General features: G+C 38.1%; 2 long non-coding RNA genes across 2 annotated transcripts in view; both read right to left on the reverse strand.

Annotated features, from left to right (window-relative positions):
* Positions 1–5,741: 5,741 nt before the first annotated feature.
* LOC309441195 lies at positions 5,742–9,178 on the reverse strand. Its single transcript, XR_014184344.1, has 3 exons — positions 9,074–9,178; positions 8,397–8,520; positions 5,742–6,141 (listed from the first exon to the last, which is right to left on the reverse strand). It is a non-coding gene; the product is annotated as an uncharacterized lncRNA (long non-coding RNA).
* Positions 9,179–10,974: 1,796 nt separating this feature from the next.
* The window catches only part of LOC309441574, a 29,332-nt gene continuing 19,375 nt past the window's right edge, over positions 10,975–20,931 (reverse strand). Inside the window, exons 2-3 of the long non-coding RNA XR_014184420.1 lie at positions 16,025–16,110; positions 10,975–11,055 (exon numbers count right to left, since the gene is read on the reverse strand). This is a non-coding gene — a long non-coding RNA (uncharacterized lncRNA). The remainder of the gene's footprint in view (positions 11,056–16,024; positions 16,111–20,931) is intronic.

Consider the following 20,931-nt stretch of genomic DNA (forward strand, 5'->3'; position numbering starts at 1 on the left):
GAAAAAGGGAGCTTTGACACTGCTTCTGGACCTACAATCTTCTGCTCCTAATAAAACATGGGTTTACATCAAGCTTTTTGCCCTGTGGATGATCAATGAGTTATGCACTTTTAAATCAAAACTGAACATTGTACGTATTGGTCTTATGAGTCAACAAAGCTTTTTAACAAAGCTGCCCTGTAAGCAAGATAGCATCCACAAGATGAAAATGAGAGACAGCTGTATCACAGGGCTTTGCAAAATAGAACCTCGTTTACACGCTGTATGGATACAGACATGATGATCCAGGGATATTCCACCAGCCTCCTGAAAATGAAAGGCTACCATCTCTTTCATTATTTTTTCTGTTGGTTCTAAACAAAATGTGGTACATGGTCCAACTGATTTGTCAACGGGATAGACACAGCACACAGTGAAAGCTGACCGTACTGCAGAAATCCAGAAGTCCTCTTCCTGGCAGGACTTTACAGGGATTCATTGTACTGTTTCATATCACTGGAAATAATGACAAGTGGAAATGTTCAATATGCTTAAAGGAGGTTTTCTCAGTCTAACTGTAGAACTTAATGTATCTCTGATTTTCATAATACAGTATTTCCCACAGATTCTGAGATGATCATGTTTAGTAACTCAGTTCAAGCACTTCAGATGAATGCAGTTTCTATAACAATCAGAAGAAAGGAAGGGAATCCTTCAATTTGAGGACTTAAATCATATATGACAAGGTTTTTTAAAAACTTTATATCAACATTCTCTAAATTAACAAGGAATCTGTGAAACTGAAGTCCCAGTATAACACACTCTTCACTACCAAGAGCAATGAATGAAGAGCTCTTTGTAGGTGATGTCATTAGGACTACTGCAGCCATGAAGGGAATACCGTGTCACTGGGATACAGAAACCGATATTCTATATGGATTTGAAAGCCATTTTTGCTTTCAAACCTTTTCAAATTTGAAATCCAGCTTGAGAAATCACCAAAGTCCATGGGAGGGAGGCAGAGCCCCTGCTAGGATTAATCAGGAATGTAGACTGATTTCTAAGGGATCAAATGATAACAGCAATAGTTTATGACTGGTCATTTCATTACATACCACATTTGGAATGTGGTTATTTCAAAATGTATGTACCAAAATGTCACATAGGCCATGTATCACAAACTACCAGTTATTTTGTGCTCGTATTCCTATGTTTTACATTCACAGTGTGTTACTGTCTGGGGCACACCAAATTTTCTAAGTAAATGCAGTTTTAGCACCCCACTGTTAAGATGCTGTTTACTTCCAGTTTTGGAAAAACGTACAAAGTTGTTAATGGAGGCACAAAATTCACTGCTTTTGTTTCTGAATATTCACTCTATTACCTCCCCACACACATTCTAGTTTAGTCCTATTTATTATTATGCCTTGTCCTTGTGATTTTTATAATCCAGACAATTTAGACTGGGAGTAGAAATTAAAAAGGTACAATATAAAATAGATGGCAAAATAATTAACTCTGTAATGTATTCCATAGAGCTGTACTGTGCCTATAATGAGCATACATAAATCCATTTTGATGTACCATGCTCAGCAAAGAGGTGAGCATGTAATTAGCTCATTTATTTCATGTTTCTTCTAGTAAATTTTTTGTTTCAAAAGCAATCAAATTATTCCAGCACCATTTAATTTAAACCTAGTGTATGATTTACTGTACCAGATCTTGTGATTCTGTGAAGGCACAGAAATTCCTCCTACCCCTGTGCCTCGGCCCCCACAACACCTTCCCCATTTCAGCAGGTAGAAAGAAGGCACGTGCCATACTACATTCAAAGTCACAGAATGTCAGAGTGGTTTGGGTTGGAAGGGACCTCTGGAGATCATCTAGTCCAAGCCACCTGCCAAAGCAGGTTCACCCAGAGCAGATCACACACGAATGCATCCAGGCAGGTTTTGAGCAAAGCTTTGGAATGTGCAGAAGCATAATTAACCCTTTGCTAATGTGAGTATATATTAGTTGATTTAAAGGAATTACTGTGCTTCCTTTTGCAAATCTCTCCTTAAACAGAGAAACAAACAGGAGTCTTCTACTAATTTCATTGGATTTTGGCTTAAATCTTGCAATGACACCAAAATACATATTCATTTGTAAACTATCATGCAGATTTGTTTTTCCAGGATGACCTATTCTCTTCTTCCACAAGGAGCTGTTCTTTCATCTGCTCATACTTTCTTGTACTCTGCTGTGCTATAGAACATCACAATCTCATGAGCAACAGGGAATTATTTTCCAATTCAGAACCCAGAACCTGGATGCACTGGTGCAGATATGGGATAAGGGAGAAAGGACAATCCATTTCTGAGGCACTTGAAAATATTGTCTGTTCAGGCTGAAACTACATTTGCCCTTTGTTGTGCCTAATGACACACACAGAAAAACAAACAAACAAAAAACCCACAACTTTTTCTCCATACCAAATCTGCTCCTGAGAGTTCAGATTTCCTTAGGCAGAGCTGGTATTTTGGCCAGACACCTTGGATATGTGTTGGATATGAAAATGGAAGATAAAGCCAAGCTACAGAAGCTAGTTGTGCTCCCACTCTCTCCAAATAGATGTTGCAAATATATCTGCACCTGCCTGATTTGGCTGGATAGCTGTGCACATCATCTGAAGTGCAGAATGACCAGTCTGCCTTGAAGACCAGGGATCCTCTGGAGTCATCTTGGCTGCTTTATTTTCTGTGCCCAAAGAACTTGGTAGGTTGCAGAATATCCTGTCACACATGATCCTCAGCATATGAACAGAGAGAGTACTTGCACTTTAGAAATCTGTTTAAGCCATTGTTTATGTGCAGTTCAGGAAACTCTAGTATGTCCCTGGGAATATGAAGTTTCATGGAAGGACTCTTGCCTGACTTTGTGGCAGAGACCTTAGCTATGTGTTCCACAGGAGCTCAGCAGGAATGTTTGAGAGAAAAGGACCAGTCAACATTAATCAGTGGGCAGAACTGAGCTCTCATGAACACTTAAAATAGTAAAAATACTGCTGCATACATTTGCATTGTTTGAGAAAATGTGTGGCTTATACTGCAAATACTGTCTGCCTTAGAAATGTCAAGGTTACTTTAGATATTGCCTGCAGAAATCAGCTTAGTCCATAATGTAGTAGAAAGGAAGGTGTCAAAACTGGTCTGTCTAATCAAAGATGTCATTTTGTCTTGTGTCTTTAAAAAAATTCAGGCAATAAAACCTCTTTGTTGGTATGTAAGAAAACGTTGGTAGTGATGTTTCATATTATATTCTGTTCCTGTTACAGACAGCTGCTCAAGAATCCTTTGTTTTTCAGCGAGAGGTATAAAGGCTATGTTTCTTATTACAGTTTCAAAATAAATCTTCAAGAAGTTAAAAATATCATAATTATTTTTTCTGGAGTTAACCTACTTTTCATTCCTATATTGCAATACAAAACTTCTATGCGCATGGTGCACCTTTTTTTTCCCCCCCCCACAAAGGACTCCTGCATCATTCTGTATTCTGTGAAATCCACAAGGAAAATGTAATTTGTTCATTTCTGATTGCCTCACCCCTGACAGAAGCTGTATGGCACTAGTGAATGAAGCACAAGATCACCTATCTCCGGGACAAAAAACAGACAGTATGGTGTCAGTTAAGGTGGTACAATGCTGTACTGAAAAATAATATAAAACTCAGTGCCACCGGCTGTGAATTATCTGTGGCTGATGCTCTAGTCATCTTATCCCGGGTGTCCAATTAGGACATGAACATATCAACTGTGCAGAACTGCAAGCAAGTCACAGCTGAACCTAGTGTTGCTCGAAGCTACACTTTGAAAATGCAAATCCATGCTTCAAAAAAAAAAACCTAAACTGCACCATCTGAGACAATGGCGTGCTCTGATGTTAAACTGTTTAGTTCAGCGGTGGAAGTCTGAATAACACTTTTGCATTCCATTGGCTTCACAGGAGGTATTCCACAAATAACTTAGCAATTCCGTTTTTTAGGTAGCATTTGACAAGATCACAGTAAATAACGTACAGGTCACACAAGGGAAACTGCTTTTTAATGAGCAAGCTCAATCCTCTAAACAGAATGAAATAGAAATCAAATATACTTAGCTGTTATTGAAGACTATACTAAAATCTTTATGTGAAAGGAAAAAAATGAGAGTTGGCAACAGAACTACTTCACCTGTAATTTAAACCCTTGACTTTGCCACCTCACAACCTCATTCCAATATACTTTTAACAGGCAGTGTGTAATTTTAAAATTATTTCTTTCCTATTCCATACATTGTTATTCTCTTCTAAAGAACAGGTGCAGTTACAAGGGTAGATGATAAAAAACAAAGGAACCTCACCATTACGATGCTCCCTTATTTAGAAAACTCAAAAATTAGTTGTAATTAATTAATTTATTAAGGAGAAAATACTGTACTTTTTTTTCCTTTTAAATGTGATAGCCTCCATATGTCTACTAAATGCATGGGAATGTATGTAATAATGCTACCCATTTGGACAATATTCAATACAGATGTAAAGCAGTACAAATTGATTCAGCAAATGAAGTCTTGTGACAAAGGCCATGTTCTGGAAACTGAAGTCACTGGTGATAGGAATTGCAATTCATTTACAACCTGGAGAATAGCTGTTTCCCCACTTTAAGCAAAGCAGGGAGCACTGTACCTGGCTGCTACACAGAACCTTTTCTCTTCTCAGATATCATTTTACAGTTCCAAATGTGATTTCGCTTTTAAATTATGAAAGAAAGATGACAGCATATTTGCCCAAATCATGGTATTTAAAGACATGAAAAAACACCAGTGTCTTTTGCTAGTAAAGTATTATGAAAGTTTGATTGTGTCTTCAATCCATGTCCATGCATAAAGGCTGTCCCCTCTGGGCTGTGACTACAAGCGCAGCAGTGGCGAGAGCAGACCACGCTCCATATACCTGCAGAAAAGCAGCTGACATTTTTCAGGTTGGCACCAAGTCCCTGTGTGTCAGCCAACAGATGTGGCCAGATTTACGACGGAGAGTGTGCTAAACTTACAAGAGAGCTGGAATAAATTACTCTGTTGTTCCGACAACTGAGAAACTGCAATAGAGTTGTGTTCAAGTCACATTTTTCTCCTGGTGCTTCTCCCAAAATGATACAAGTTATATAAGTTATAAAGTCTCCATTACTAAGTTGATGAGTGTATCATTAATTCCATCGAAGCTCAAAGAGATAACCTATGTCCAAGAATATTAATCTTCTCTTCTTGAGAACCATGTACTTAAGTATTTTCTCTTTTATAAACCAGGACCTCCTTTTATGTCAGGAACCTTACTTCTACACAAAAACTGCTCCAATTCCTCTCTGCATCTGCCAGACATCAGAATAAGCTAATACGCAGTTTTAGTGATGCAAAAGAGTTAAACAGTGACTTCCCAATAGAAAAGAACAATGGATAATCCCTTTCCTTTTTCTAACACTGTTATAAGTAATTTATAATATCTAATACTTGGCACAAAGGGTTTTTTTTCTAGTGACTGGGATTAGTCAATTTTAATTAGGATAACTCAGCCTAGAATACCACAAACAGATATTAGCATTATCAAGCAACAATCATGGTTAATGAGATCTTAAAGAGATCACGTCTCTTTTTTCTCTGAGAACATGAAAATTAAAGCTGAATCTTTCACTAAAGATCTCCTCACCTTCAGCTTATTGACTTCTGGCAAGTCTCCCTGCTTCCAAGGATTATGGGGTTTTGGAAAGGGAAAGAAGGTTTTCCTTGTGGAAAGCTTGATGTTGCTATTACTAGTCTTTGGAGTTGAGTGGATGGGTTTCCAAACAATTAAACACTTCTGCATGCACTAATGAAACAGACTAACTTCCAAAATGTGTTCACAGTTTCAGGAGTACTGTACTCACAGTTTCACAGAAAGGGGTATGCCATAGGGCTCCTTCTCACACAGTCTTTTTGGCTTTTGTGAAATAAGTCCTTTATGTTCAGTAGTCAGGCATATTAGAACTTGGCCAGAAGAATTATACCCATTTTGTTCTTCGGGATTTACTCGAGCAACACCTATCTTCTTGATTGGCTTGGCGCAGGTTTCTGTGTGCCAAATTCATTGGATGTCATGTCATGTTTTTATTCTGGGGGAAAAAAAAAACCCAACAAAACAGCATTCAGGCATAAAGATTCTCTTCTATAGGATATGACAAGCACAGATATATGTAGGACAAAGAGCATTTCAATTCTTTGAAAATGACGGCTTGGTCTTTTTTCATCCACAAACTTGATCTTGTTTTCTATTTTTTCCTCTAAGTCAACATTATCTTTTTGCTGTTTCTTGTAAGCCTGAATTCAACTTTGAAATACCCTCTAGCTTGTTTTTCACTCTCAGTCAAGGCTTGGTCTTCTCATTAAAGGATAAAATAAGCTGATTAATTCCCAAGTGGGTAGTCACAAAATGAGGAGTTCCAGGACAGGTTTTATTGACTGTCAAAAATTAACATCTTCAGATCAAAAGGGCAACTCCATTGTCATCTATCTCTGCTACCAAACTACTTGCCTGAATGAAGACAACTTTTCAGTTTAGCCACAATTTGCAACAAAACTTGATCCTTAGTGCAGAATCTGATCTGGTCTGATTGTCTCTGATTCTAAAATAGATCTCTTAAAGACTTGTTTTTAAAGCATTTTCCCCCACATTTTGCAAATGAGTTTTAAAGCTTTTCAACCTGTACTTTTATTTCAGCGGAACGCTCCAACTTTCCATGTTTCTTTTTAGAGTAAATTAGTTGATGGAAATTCTATCTTTTCCATCATATATGGTTGTCATAAGACATACAGAAAAAACAAAAAAGTTGTTTAGAGAGATAGCAATTACGTGGTGAACACTAATATCTTCCTTAAAGTAAATAAGCTATAAAATAAAATCATTTAGAGCAACTTGTGTTGGACTTTATTTCACCCAACCTTGCATCTCTGAATTTAAGTTCCAACCTGTAGAATGTCTCTTAGCCTCCCAACTACCCCAAATGTAACTTCTGTTCCTAATTTCATGCTTCATCTTCATTCAGTATCCACATGTGGATTCAGTGGGTTCCCCACAACTAGTTTACAGTAAACTATTAATTCAGGAAGCTTAAACCTAGCTCTCCCCTCTTTACCTTCTTGATGTACGGAATTGTCAGCTGTAAGTAACAGAATGACCCAATTTATTAATAATTTCATGGTAAGCAACTAGAATGAATAATTCTTCCACATGCCTAATTCATGTTTCTCTTCCCCTTTCCTCTTGCACCTGATGTGAGCTATTCAAACTGTAATCCAGAGCTGCCCCCATTCTCCAACTCAATTTAATGGAAATGATGAAAAATGCCTGCAGAAATGATGCACAAAAATTGTTCCAATTTTTCCACTTCATATTTGAATGAGCATATTCATATAAAATGATAGTATTACTGCCTGTCCAAATATATGTGACAAACTTACTGCTTTTAAAATGGCTTCATGTCTGGATATTCTTTGGATTCCTTTCAATTAGTTGAACTTCTTGTCAATGCATGCCAATTATTTGTCATAAATGAGGTTTTTGCCTCATTTTAGGTGAACGCGGAAGTCTGTACTTCAGCATCTAAGAACAAAGTTTTCAAGGACATGCCAAAGAACTGCGTCTGATTTATAAAAGGAAGGAGGCTTTATACAAATTCACTTCAAGACGTACTTGATAATGGATTAAATCTACTTGTTTTAATTCATGTCAGCAATTTTTGACGGATACTTCAGAACAGTTATTTTGACATATTAACTCAGCATATTCTGATGCACTCTGAAGAAAGAACATTTTCTTCTGGCCTTTTTAGAAAGCCTGAGCAAGAATAACAATAAAAAGTGAATATGAATTTTAGTTGCTGAATGGAAAATGGTATGTAAATTAAAACTTTCCATGGACATTCTTTGAAATGTTTACAATTTTATCTTTGTGTTCTCAATAACTAAGACCTGACAGTTTAGTTAAACATCATACACAGATTAAGTCTAAATATTTTCTATAAAATGTGTGAATTTAGGATTAGATAGGTAAATTGCTCTTAAACCTGTGATTGTGAATACATCATATCTTAAATATGAAAAAACAATAAAATCTGACTGGCTCGTTGTAGGCCAATGTTATACATGTTCCAGAGATACTTCACAAACTTCTTGGGCCTAAAAAGTTTTTAAACTGGTACTTTAAATACCACTCATTCTCATTCATCAGGATTTTTTTTTCATATTTGAGGGCTTTATGCTAGCCTAACCATAAAGATGCAGCTTAAAGTAATAAAACTTACCTTCCACCAAAATTGAATATTAACATGCACAGGAGGTTTTTTACACCTAAATTGATGTTGAGGCTTACCTGATCATTCTGTGGAATAAATGCTGCTATGAATCAAGCTGCTAAACTGCTGTGCTTCATTTGACTTTTCTTGAAATCTAGAAGACCTGGCTGTTTCTGGTCTATGCAAGAAGTGCAGCCTGTCCTGTAATTAAAACAAAAGTAAGGAGTGAATGTGGTATTGACCTTTAGTTTATGAGCACGAAACTACAGTGGCATGCAGAACAGTTCAGGGAAAGGAATAGGTATTAGAATTATATAAATACAGGGGGAGCCTTGAACTTGCAATTAAGACAGTTACACTATGGAAACTAAAAAACTGAGTAAAGAAAACACTAGTTCTACATACAGTGCTACCTCTCTAAACCCAAGAAAAATCTCAGTTTCAATATTGTAAGTGTTATTTATGGAGGGAGATAGCTAGTTGAAAAAAAACTTATAATGGAAGAAATTAGCTGCCATAGCAACAGGACTAAGATTAAATTTATTTTAGTGATGGAAATTCTTTAGCAATCCATCAGTGACGATCAATCTATGCTTCACTTTCCTGATATTCACCAATTTAAAAAAATTTCCTTTCCAGGTTCTACCAACCTCTTTTCAAATCCATTTTTATGGTTCTCCATCTTTCTGGAAATGCTATGATATTGTTAGAAAGAACTTTTTTAACTTCAGTTATCCGTGAGCCTTCTGCTTACCTTAAGAATCACATGCAAACTTTATATCTTTTTCTCCTCGAGCACTTCAGAGGTATCCAGGGTCTGTCCAACTTTTGAGACAACAGATCAAAAGTCTACACATGCCTGTTCAAATCTCTAGAGAACTGGTCGTAGCTTTCAGGATCATGATGCCCTGGTGCAGAAGTGCAATTCAATGCCTGAAACTGGACAGCACATGCATCGTGATGTGACAGGAGTTCAGCACAGAAGATTAAATATGAGAATTGGGAATGCTCTCTTAGAATTAAATACCTGTTGAGGGAATTCATAGGTCTTTAGCAGCAACCAAAAGCAGATACTATCAACCATGCAGTACAGCCTGAATGCAGAGTTCCCAAACATGGGTTCTTTCGAGAAAAGTGATGCTAAAACTGAGAACAGATGCTTTTCAGCAAAGCTAATTAGCTTGCAAGCAGCATCACAACCATGCATCTTGACCATTAGTAATTTTCAACTCAACGTCTCTGCCTGGTTTTCTCTTGTGAAGGGTACCCAAGAGCACACAGCACACAGATTCAACATGGAGCCCGTGCTGTCAGGGTGTCAGAAAGAGAAAACTAAAAAGCAGTAGCTAAAGCTAATTAAATGTTCACATGTCCAGATGATTAAGTCTGCCTTACAGCTGCAATCTAACTTAGGCAGTTCAAAAGCCTGGGCCACATTTCAGTCTGTGGAAGCGGATTATAGAGCCACTCCAAACATCTGCACTGCGGCAATGCATAAGCTGTGCTCTTAGCATGTTCCTGCAGCCGTCAGCCTTGGCTTCGCTCTCCACTGGTCTGCTGGAGTTGAAGGGGCTCTCCAAGGAACAGTTTGCAGCTGTCTTGCAGAAGTCCTATGCCAAGACAATTTTCTTTCAGTGGGAAGCAGGCTTTGAAAATACCTTGTGTATCTTCAACCCTCTACTTGGCATAAAAATACTGGAACGGTCCTTAGGATATCACTCAGTCACTCTTTCCATTAATACCACTCTAAAGGGTAACATTTTAGCACTGACTTGGAAAGGTGATTAATACATCTTCAACTACAAGTGCTCTTTTGCAATTTTCTCTCTAAATATCCTTTCCAGGCACTGCCTCTTGCTATAGGTTGACAGACTGGAAGAGATTATAGCGTTGAGTATAGAGACTGAAGAACGTCCTAGATGAATGACATCCTAGATACAGTATAACTATATATAGCTATGAAATTCATTACTGGAAAGCAGATTTCTTTTTGTTTCTGCTGCAACAGTAGCTATATACAGAGTAATAATCAAGAAAGGACATAGTATAAATCACATATTGCTTGAACAGCTTCCCTAATATTTTTCTATTTTCTCTTCCATGTAAAGACAAAATACTGTAAATCAATTATCAAGAGGCTTAAAAACCATCAGTGATATGACTAGACTAGACTACAAATTAATGGGTGTATCCACACCACACGATGGAACATTATACCGAGATCCTTGAGCAGGGACAACCAAACTAATGAGACATTTCATTAGTTCACTAGAATATTAATGATCTTGCCTAACAGGATATCTTTACAGGTACGTCTTGCTTTTAAATAGACTTATTATAATTTTTTATTTTGTAGAAAAAGTGTGAAGTTATTGGCTTGGCCTTTTCCTCTCCTCCACAATTTGAATTCCTCTGTTTTTCCTGTTGCAGTGCCCAAGACCATTTGGTAGTGTCTTAAGCTAAATAGAAGAGATTACAAGAAAGCATACATCATTTGCACATACTTAACTGGATACATTTCATGTTATTTAGGAAGTAACAGAAGCATAGACATCTTCTCATAAAGCAAACAAACAAAAAATCAAAATCCTTTTTTTGTAGAGTGAATAACACTGACTTACCCATTATGAATTCCTACAAAAGAAGTACTGGAGATTGGACTTGAGCTTGTTTTGCGAGAGTAATATATTTCCATTTTCATACTTTCATACTTCCATCAAGCAGCAGTGGAAAGGCCTAGAAGAAATGTCTGGATTTCAGAAAACCAGCAAGTTGCCTGAATATCTCCCTACCCCTGGAGCCAGGTGTTTTAATTAGTACCTGAGGCATTTGGTACAAAATCCACTAATTAATCTGATTAAATAATAATGATCTTGACCCTTTTAATCTAATGCTTGTGAAAAATATTGCCTTGTTCTAGTTTAGTATTAGTTTCAAGGAAAGGTAGTTTACTAGCTGTCTTCTCTGCATACCCCGTGAATGAGGCTAAGAGTAACAGGAACATTTCAGTGTCTGTATACTTTTGAAAGTAGTTTTCTACATTTTTCATGGTGACAATCCAAGCCTAGTATCACATGGCTGTTAGGGCTGATTTATTTTTTCCTTCCTTGCCGCCATTGTGAGTATTATTCAAGAAAGCAAAAGCAAAATTCTGCTTTGCAGTTTTCTTGCACCTGTTCCCTTTCTACAGTATTTCCTTCTGTGAGAGGAAACATGAGTGCATGGCTTTTGCTTGGAGCCCAGGAGGAAATGTTACGATGCAGCTTTTCTGGAAATCTATTCAGGGCAGACTGAACAAGCTGGGCTAAAAAATGTTAGGAAATATGTTTTTCCTGTCTGAAGAAAATGAACCAAAGTGTCCTCCCAAGTATTACATTTGGAGGCTGTAACTGGAAGTATTGCTGAATGGGATGCACCACGAGTAGCAATATTCAGGCCTTCAGTGTGTTTTTGGATATTGGTCACTGATAACAATAGTTTGAGAGCTCAAATTGAAGCTGCAGGTTGCCAAGTAGTACTCTGCGAGGCCACTAGGCTGTGATGGTTTTTGCATTACCTTTAAAGCCACTGCTGGGAGAGACACCACACTGCTGGCTAGTAGTGTCATTTCTGCAAATCCTGGTTCAGAAATGGAGCAAGCTGCCAAATGCCTCCAAGCATGCCAGCACTATAAAGTACTTTATTTCCCTGCCTCTTTGGCTCCCCCATTCCTCCCTGAAATCTTATTTCAACTCAGGAGCACGTCCACTTCACATAGGTATCTGAATTAATTTCCAGCTGTTCCTAGCACATGCCTTCTATGCAACAGTCCTGGATGCCAAGACAATGTGGAGGCCCAGACATAACGTTACTCCCACCCTTGCCCAGATCTCTTCCCCTTTCCCCATACAAAAAAATAGCCAATTTTCAGTGAAGATGGCCCCAGTTGCAGAAAGCACCAAATATAAAAACACTTTTGCCAAAGCAGAGAGAGTGCAGGAGCCAGTGCTGCAGTAACTCCTACCAAAGTCCCTGAGGATTCAGACTTTACCCTGCTGTAGAGGACACACCGGTGTGGGCAACAGCATTTGTTTCCCAAGAACAGAAGAATACTTGAAAGGCCCTGGGAACATCCTGTGTAAAACTGTGGTAGAAGTTGTTGGTTTGGGACTTCTTTTACGACCTAGCATAACAGAAAAGAGCATCAGAAAGAGATGCTGCAATTTTATATGAGGCAATGAAGAGCAACTATTACTTTGTGAAACACAACATTGCTTTTCTGTCTGACAGTGTGTTTGTCTCATCAATGGTGGGTCATTTTATAGAGCATTTTATGGTGGCTGTAGATCTCGTGCTACTTAGGACAGACACCATTCCTGCCTGTTGTCACTTCTCCAGTTTCTCCAGCCCTTTCATGGAGGAAGGTAAAAGTATAGCCAAGGGGAGAAACACCACTTCTACCCATCCTGTCAATTCAAGCCATGTCGTTTTCAAAACCTCAGTATTTCCACAGTGGTAAAACTGCTTTTCCATGTTTTCCACCCATGTAGTTCTGCATAGTCGAAATAACTTACAGGCTCCAACACAGTGAGTGAATTATTCAAGCACAATATAGCATAATATAACCGATCTGGTGCCTGCTGTTCTGCGGTGATCTCTCCTCATTTTCTCTGTCTGTCGTCTCTCCTGTAGCAAAAAAGTCATCACGACGGCCTGATAATGACTGAATATAGTGGTGGGATACCTTCTGCATTTAAGAATTGAATTCTATTTAATTCTTGTCCTTTCTCTTACCAAGTCTTTATTTATAACCACAAGTACAGCAACAAAAGAAAGAATAAAGAATCTCTCAAACCACTCCCAAAACTCAGGGCCTGTCATTAAGCCTCCCTACCAGGTAATAGGGAGCGTCATTTCAAATGCCCATATTGGGATTAGAATTTATGAACAGCTTCATAAGATAGTTTCAACATGAGAGAAAAGCTTTTAGACATTTAACTAGATGAAATTCAAAAAATGCTCAACTATAGCTGCATACTTTATGCCAGTTTTTCCTACCCATGTGGAGCAGAAAGGAGAAAATAAATGCCAGTTGTTGTTCATCATATGCCTTGCATAGTTTAGTGCTTGTTTACTTGTGACTTCAGACCTGATCGAGATGAATGTTTGTTCTGACGGACAGGCTGTTTGCTCTTCTTGTCAGCAGAGCTACTGGAAATATCTTTTTAATTTTACCACCTGTGCAAACCTTACCACAGATGTAAAACAAAACTTATGCAAGAACATTCTTAGTGCTTTATTATGCCCACTATGCCAAAAGACTGTTCCTGGTATGAAAAGGGCAAGTTCAATGAGAGAAGCCCCCTTGGAACTCAGAAGCATAAAGAAAGAGAACAGAGGAAAACTGATGTGTGGGGTCAGAGCGCAAGTCTGAAGTGGCACACTGCATTTCATTTCAACAATTGCTGAAAGCAGGACAACATGGACCAGTTGAATATCTGCAGGACAACTTAATTCACTCTTGAACTCTATGAAAAACCTTAACTTGACTTGCATCCATTTACTTGCTTAATTTTGGAATATTGGGCCAGATCCAGCTGAGATCTTGGCACATCTCATCATGCTGCCGGGATGTAATAAATAACAAGGATGCAAGTCTTGAGCAAAAACATTTCTCATCACGCTCTGTATATGCAGAAAAGCAGAGCTGAGGGCCAAGCCTATGGAAAATAATACATCTATCTTTTGCTTCCAAACTCCTGCTCCCACTGCCATCCTTACTAAGAGCTCAAACTTTCAACCTCAGAGACCTCTGCTAATCTGTGAAACCTTTCTGCTAGTTTTTTCCTATTTCTTAGATGTTCTTGAGGCTTTCTTTCTACATTTGCTCAGATTTGCTTCAACCAATGCCATGGTGGGGAAGGGATGTTCAAAATAAAGCTCAAGAAAGAAGAGCTCATTTTATGAGCAGCGCTGGCTTTCAAAAACCTGCATGGCTTAAAATACACAAACAGATCCTGAGCAGAACGTTATCTCCATACGAGTGCAAGAAATGAGATCATTTGACCTCGATAACCTGTGACTTTACAAGTTCTAAGCGTAACTCAGGCCATTAACCAGTGCCATAAGGTGGTTAAATGTGAAAGATTCCTGTGAGTAACACAGCATTAGAAAGTACAAGATTAAAAAAAAAAGAAAGTATTAAAAATCCAGACCAAAAAAGGAATAGCATGAAAAGTGGCATGTTGTAGACAGTTGGCCATAACACTCTCAGAAGTAGTTGCATAAAGCAAATAGGAATGCAAAGAGACTCAAACAGAAAATATTCTTCCTTTGTGGAGGAGACAGCACTAGCCAGACACATACATTCTAATACTGAACACTTCCATCAGCTCCAAACCACTGTTCTCACTATGAAATAACAAGTTAGATGGGCCTTTGGAAAGCAGTATGGCAAATTGAGAATGTTACAAAATATGCTTAGGAACTCTGTAACACAAACCTGCTGGCAGAGCCTTAAAAATGTCAGCCACTTTGTTAACAAACAAACAAACAAACAAACAAAAGGGCATAAAGTCTCCTCGATGTGCAGTGTTGGGCCTGATAACAAAGTACTGCATTCATAAACATAGGCATGTCTTTAAAGAGAAGCCCCAGAAGTGCTTCCAAATCACGCAGCTAACTAACCTCCCTTAATTTCAGGGCAAACAGGCATTTACTATTACAAGATTCCTTTATAGGACTTTGATTGTCTCTGCAACCCAAAACAATATTAATTCCTTCCAAACCAAAATAATTTCGTTTTCATTGTCCTCAAGGTCTTTGGGTCCTTTCTAGATGAAACACATTTGTCTGTTTCGGCTTTTCTATGGATATTTATGTATTATTTTAGGGCAGAGGTTTTATTGGAGGCATTGGAGATGGAAAGGACTTAGTCATTTAGGACTGGCTTAGTCACAAGTATGGTCCTGCAGTTCAGCCCGTTGTCAAGTGACCTTGGTTCTTGCTGGATTTTCCCATGTTGCTGTTGCCTAGAATTCATAATAGGGAAGTTCCCTTGAGATTACCAATGGAGTCTCCTTTCTCATCCTTTTCCTTCTGTCCTTTGACATTGACCGTTTGTCCCTTACCCTCTTCTGCATGGTTTCATATTTGAAAGATGTTGTTTTATATATTTAATTTCTGCTTTTCCTGACAGATGTGTTAACAGTGTACCACTTTCACCCTATGGACAGAAGTATTATTAACACCAGATGGTACCCACCAGTGTTACAATTTTTGTGTAGCTGCCAGAGCCTCCATTACCCACTGAGAAGACCTGTGTCTTACAGGGAGCAGGGAAGACTGAGACCTTCAGTATTGAGTACGAGAAGTTTCTCTTCATATAAAGAGATAAATTCAGAGGGAACCAATTCTCTTTATTTATCTTTAAGGAACAAAAAATGCCATCAAGTAGTTAAAATGTGCATATTACAGTCATATGAGTCTGGAATCAGTGGTGTGGAAAGAGGTTCATTAACAGACAGTTTGCAGGAGGAGTAAATTCCTGCTGACTGGTGCATGTTTTCTGAAATGTGGGTTACAACTGCAGCCCCTGACTAAGTCATCAGGATAGTACTGAAATGCTAGTGCTAAAAAAGCGTTATAATGTATCAGTGAGCAGCAATATGAGACCCGTCTTTCACCGATAGTGTTTAAAGACTCAAGAAGTTTTAAAGGTACTTACTGAAGATAGCACGAGGGCCTTTCAGCCTGTCTCTTTTGCCTCTTGCTCGCATATCTTGGCAGCTCCCAAAGCTTTTTGTGATAGATCTGAGAATGAAAGTCCAAAATTAATCCATTCAGAATTGAAATCACAGTAACCTGTTGCTCCATTCACACAAACTGTTTGCCCTTTATTGTCTATTGTTTTAGAAAAAGGCTACAGCTTTTTAAAGTGCATTTTTATTTTATCATGGCATGCTTTTATGATTTTATAATGTATTTCAGACACTGAATGGCCTATGCTAATAGCTTAATTGATTAGCTGACTTTCTCTTCAATGATCTACTCTTTTAACTAATTCCTAGGTTGTAACACATTTGTCAATACAAACCTCCCTACTCCTTAAATTAAAAATGGTATCCAAAGTAAAGACAGTAGTTCCCACCTTTCATTTTCCTAGTGACTCTACATTGGATTTCAGACTGAAGGTAAGATAACTGAACAGTATCAATTAATCCCTTTCCATTAGGTTTTCACATGTCTTATGTGTTCAGTTGGTTCTTCCTTTTGCACGTATGTTTTAAAATTCCCTGCCATATTTTCCTTCCAAATGACATAATTACTTCAGGATGTCTTTACTTGTCTCTTGTTATTTTTGCTCGAAACAGAGAAAATACACTTAAACAGCTCCTTGGCAGCCATATATATATCATACTGACTCAATTTATAGCATCTGCCTTGCAACAGTGTGTACTATCATTTGCCAAATGTTCTGTAACTGCAAAATAATAAGAAAATAATAACGCAGTATTCCTATCCTTTCTTGCTCTCTATTCTGTATCCCACATGTCCCATGGAGCCTACATAATGAAATGTTTTGTTTGATAGGCTGTTGAATCAGCACAGAGAAACAGAGTCAAACCCACGATGGAAATGTTCACTGAGCAATGCTCATGGCTCCCCAGGCCAAGGTCCCTGCATCAGCTGTTAAACATACACCACTATCTCTTTTATTAAAGCAAGCCATTGAAGAGTACTGATTAACTAGCAAACTTAATGGCAGAGCAGAATATTCTTCTGCAGCCAAGGAAAACAAAAGAGCACTAGAAAACAAATGTATAAAATGGTACCTAAATTATTTGAATTATGTTTTGCTTTGAGATATGCGTACATCATTTTCCTCTGATTATTTTTGCATACTGCAATTAACATTGGGGTTTTTCTGGACTTCTAAACTTGTATTTGTGATCAGCAAGGGTCCAGTTCAGTTCACTATGCTCAGATTACTATACAGATGTCACTTACGCAGCCTTCTTGTAAAGCCCTACAATGCATTTTGGAATATTAAAATAATGGATGGGTGAAATATTCACTGAACTGTAAAATTACCCTTCTCTTCTTAGCTCCAACTCTGGAAGATTAATGTAAAATGAGTTAGTACATTTCTTTCTGACAGCTGTAGATAGAATGCTTCCTTTTGTTCCTCCTCTCTTCCTCTTGTACCTTCCCAGAGAGAGGCTGACAAGATTTTATTCTGAGATCTGCAGAGCAGAATTGAAGAATTACACCCTATTGGTTTCTGAAAGCTGACTCCTTCATCCTCTCAGCTGTTAGAAGATTTGCTTTTTACTTTTTTTTTTTTTCATAGTATAGCTTCCTCCTCACTGAGTTTCTGTGATTTTTCCACTACAAAATGCATTAGCCAGATTGTCAAGATTTTCTTCATTTCCCTAGACATTCTGCAGCATGGCTATTTTTGCTTGGGCATGTTAAAAATAATGATCTATATGGCCTCAAACAGGAATGATCTAGTTAAAGCCTCAAATTAATTCTTTGGAGGATATCACTTGTCCTTATTTTGAGTCATACTCTCATTGCATAATTTATGAGAAACAGCTATCTGGAAGAAATAGTGAGTTGTGAAAACTGTAACAGATAGGAAAAATTCAATAGCAGCAAAAGTATTTTCAAATGGGCAAGCTCTGTGGTAGGAAAGCCAAATGAAACCTTAGCTTTCTTATTTAATATATGTCTTTTTTTTAGAGAGGGAAGTTGCAAGAGGCAAAGCTAAGCATGAAGGAAGCCATGTAATGAGTCTGCTAGCAGGAAAAGACTTCGGCTCCAGTGCCAATCCCTTGCACATGTCCCATTAAGAGCAGAAGGTGCAGAAAATGTCCTTGAGGCTGAAGCTGGCCTAAAGCTGCTCCTCTCACCATGATGGTGAGTGTCATCACTTGTAGGCTGAGGAAGCACTGTTACCCAGCCTTGCTCTTTGCTACCCCAGATCTTGTATTCCTTCTTGGAGTGAAACAAGAGAGCTGAAATAGTTCTACCTTCCTCTGGCTTAGGAGGCTCTTCAACTGGTGTCCCTCACATCCTATATCTGATTCCTTGGGCACCATGCAAAAGGCGTGTTGCTCCCTCACCCCCACTGACCAGGCTGCTCAGACCAGCAGGAAAGGCTTCAGACGCAGTGCTCTATTCCCCAAGTGCCTTGTGTCTGCCTGCAATTTGCAAAAACCCCAAATAAAATCTGTTTTCTCTTCAAGGGGGCCTATATACACTGTAGCTTATACAACCATATAACCACAAATGTTAGACCTACAATTTCAAATTGAAAGAGCAGATTCCTTATTATTTTATTAAATATAAAATGTTTTGCCATCCAAACTGTATCTAAGTTTCACAGCACATGTTCAGCAACTTAAACAGTCAAATAGGACATAAAATGTTTGTGTAGTCTTATGATCTTGGTATCCTAAGTTAGCTGAGTCATAACAGGTGTGGAGAGGTCAGAGCAGTAGGGCCATTAAATCAAAGTTAAATTATCAGGTTCCCCTGAAGATACAGAAAAAAAAAAATAGCACTTTAAGTCATGGACCTAGGCCTGAATCAATGTACTTTTCCTTTTCTGCATGAGTTGAATCTGCAGCTGACTAGCTCGCCACAGAAGCCAAGATAGGGTGGGAGAAGTTGGCGTCTCGTAGCTCTCCCACCCACACTGCATCTCATCTCTGCCTTAAAAATGTCCTCTGAGAATAGTCCGGCACCTCACACAATCAGGAATTGTAAGGGGAAGAAGGACCGATATAATTCATTTTCTTATCAGCATAATTTTTCCCCATTCTTCAGATTTGGTTTCCATGCACAGCTGTGTCTTAGAAGTCCCAGCTCTCCATCGGTTTGATTGCTTTCATGGGTGTTGCTTTGTGTTTCCTCAGTCTTTGTAGGAATGTAAGTACATTGGTCAAGAATAGGTGAAAGGAGGTAAATAAGTTACCCACACAGAGATACTTGGTCATGTCCATTCAGATACAACATTTGATAGCTGCTGAGGGAATGGGTTTGTCATTATATGACAATCAGAATGGGGAAACTGGTTTCTGAGTGCTAAGATTCTGAAGTATTTTGAAACCAGGTTTATTCCATTAAAGCAATTAAGCATTTGCAGCTGTAACAGATGACTGAAACTACCCGTTAAAATCATGGCTTTAAAATAACTGCTTGCTAAGTGGAACATCATATAAGGACTTGGTGCGGATGGATAAAACAAGTAGAATGTGTTACATGCATTCTTAAAAATAAAAAAAAAAAAAATTTAAAAACCCACTTTCAATTAAGTAGAAAAATACTGGTTTAGTAGTTAATTTGAAAAATGGTCTAATTAGTTTACTCATGGAAATACTCAGCACTGAGACTACACAAACAATCTAACACTTTTGAAAATGGACAGAACACACAAATCAACATGAATATATCCTAGAGCATACAGTAAGTAAGTAGTAAAAAAAAAAAAAAAAACAACCAAGTGAAAACTACTACAAACATTGAGTTATGTTCTGCTACAGTTTTGCTTCGGAAGTAACAAGCATCCACAGCTATTGGTGCCTTTGTTTTACATGCCAGAGTCTCACTCCTCTCACATTACAATTACTGCTGCTGTGTACCTGAGTTTGAGAGACAGTATGAAACCCTTGGCTAACATATAGCCTTTCATTCTACTGTGTACTGCAGTTGCCTTTAGAGTCGGCATCAGTCATCAAGCGTTTAGACAGTCTACAAACAAACCCCACATATTTGGATGTATTTCTGGGAATACCTCACTGAGCTGTGAGAGTTTGTTTACAGAGTTGCTCAGCATCTTCACTTTCCATTGACTTCAGTTGCTGGCTCTTTGGGCCCTCCATTCGCAATGGGAGGAGTAATGGAAAAGGGAGCGTGTGCATTATTTCAAGAGCTATGCTGCTAGATTTTTGGAATATTTAGATCCATTTAGAACAGGTGTTTCAGTTCATTTCTAAACATCTCACTTAAGAAGACCACTAGATTTACTTAGTAAAAGCAAAGAAAATGATAAACCTTTTAGGATTTTCAAAGCAGCTGAGCCAGTTCTATGTCCAGTGCCTACAGAAATTTATTGGGACTTGACTGTCAAATTTCCCTAAGCTTTACTGAAAGTACTGGCTTTGTGTGCAGATATGGAAAAACTGAAGTCATTACTATTAGCCATGCCATCATCTTAACACACAATTAAAATAAAGAAGGCAGGCCAAATGCCACAACATTGCTCAGAAAAGGAAGCTTTGCACGCAGGGAGCTTGCATGGTTGGGAGTAGGGAAGGAAATAAAATTCAGGTTCTAAGGAAGACAAGAGTATTTTAGCAACATCCGAAGCATTTTATACCAGAATGAAATACAGACAATTCTAAACAGTTTGATTTTGAAAAATTAGCCTGTAATAAGACCTATTTTGTAATAATCATCTATGTGAATTTTTGTAACATTACAATTAATTATCACCCACACTGATCCTTTATGACCCAAATCTTACACATATGAATAGTTCCACTATTGCCAACAAGAGCATTATTCATGCATCTAGCAATCATCTAGTTTATTTCTGCATTTCACTCTCAACAACTCTCATTT

This window comes from Streptopelia decaocto (assembly GCF_964273445.1).
Source record: "Streptopelia decaocto genome assembly, chromosome: 6".
Taxonomy (NCBI): domain Eukaryota; kingdom Metazoa; phylum Chordata; class Aves; order Columbiformes; family Columbidae; genus Streptopelia; species Streptopelia decaocto.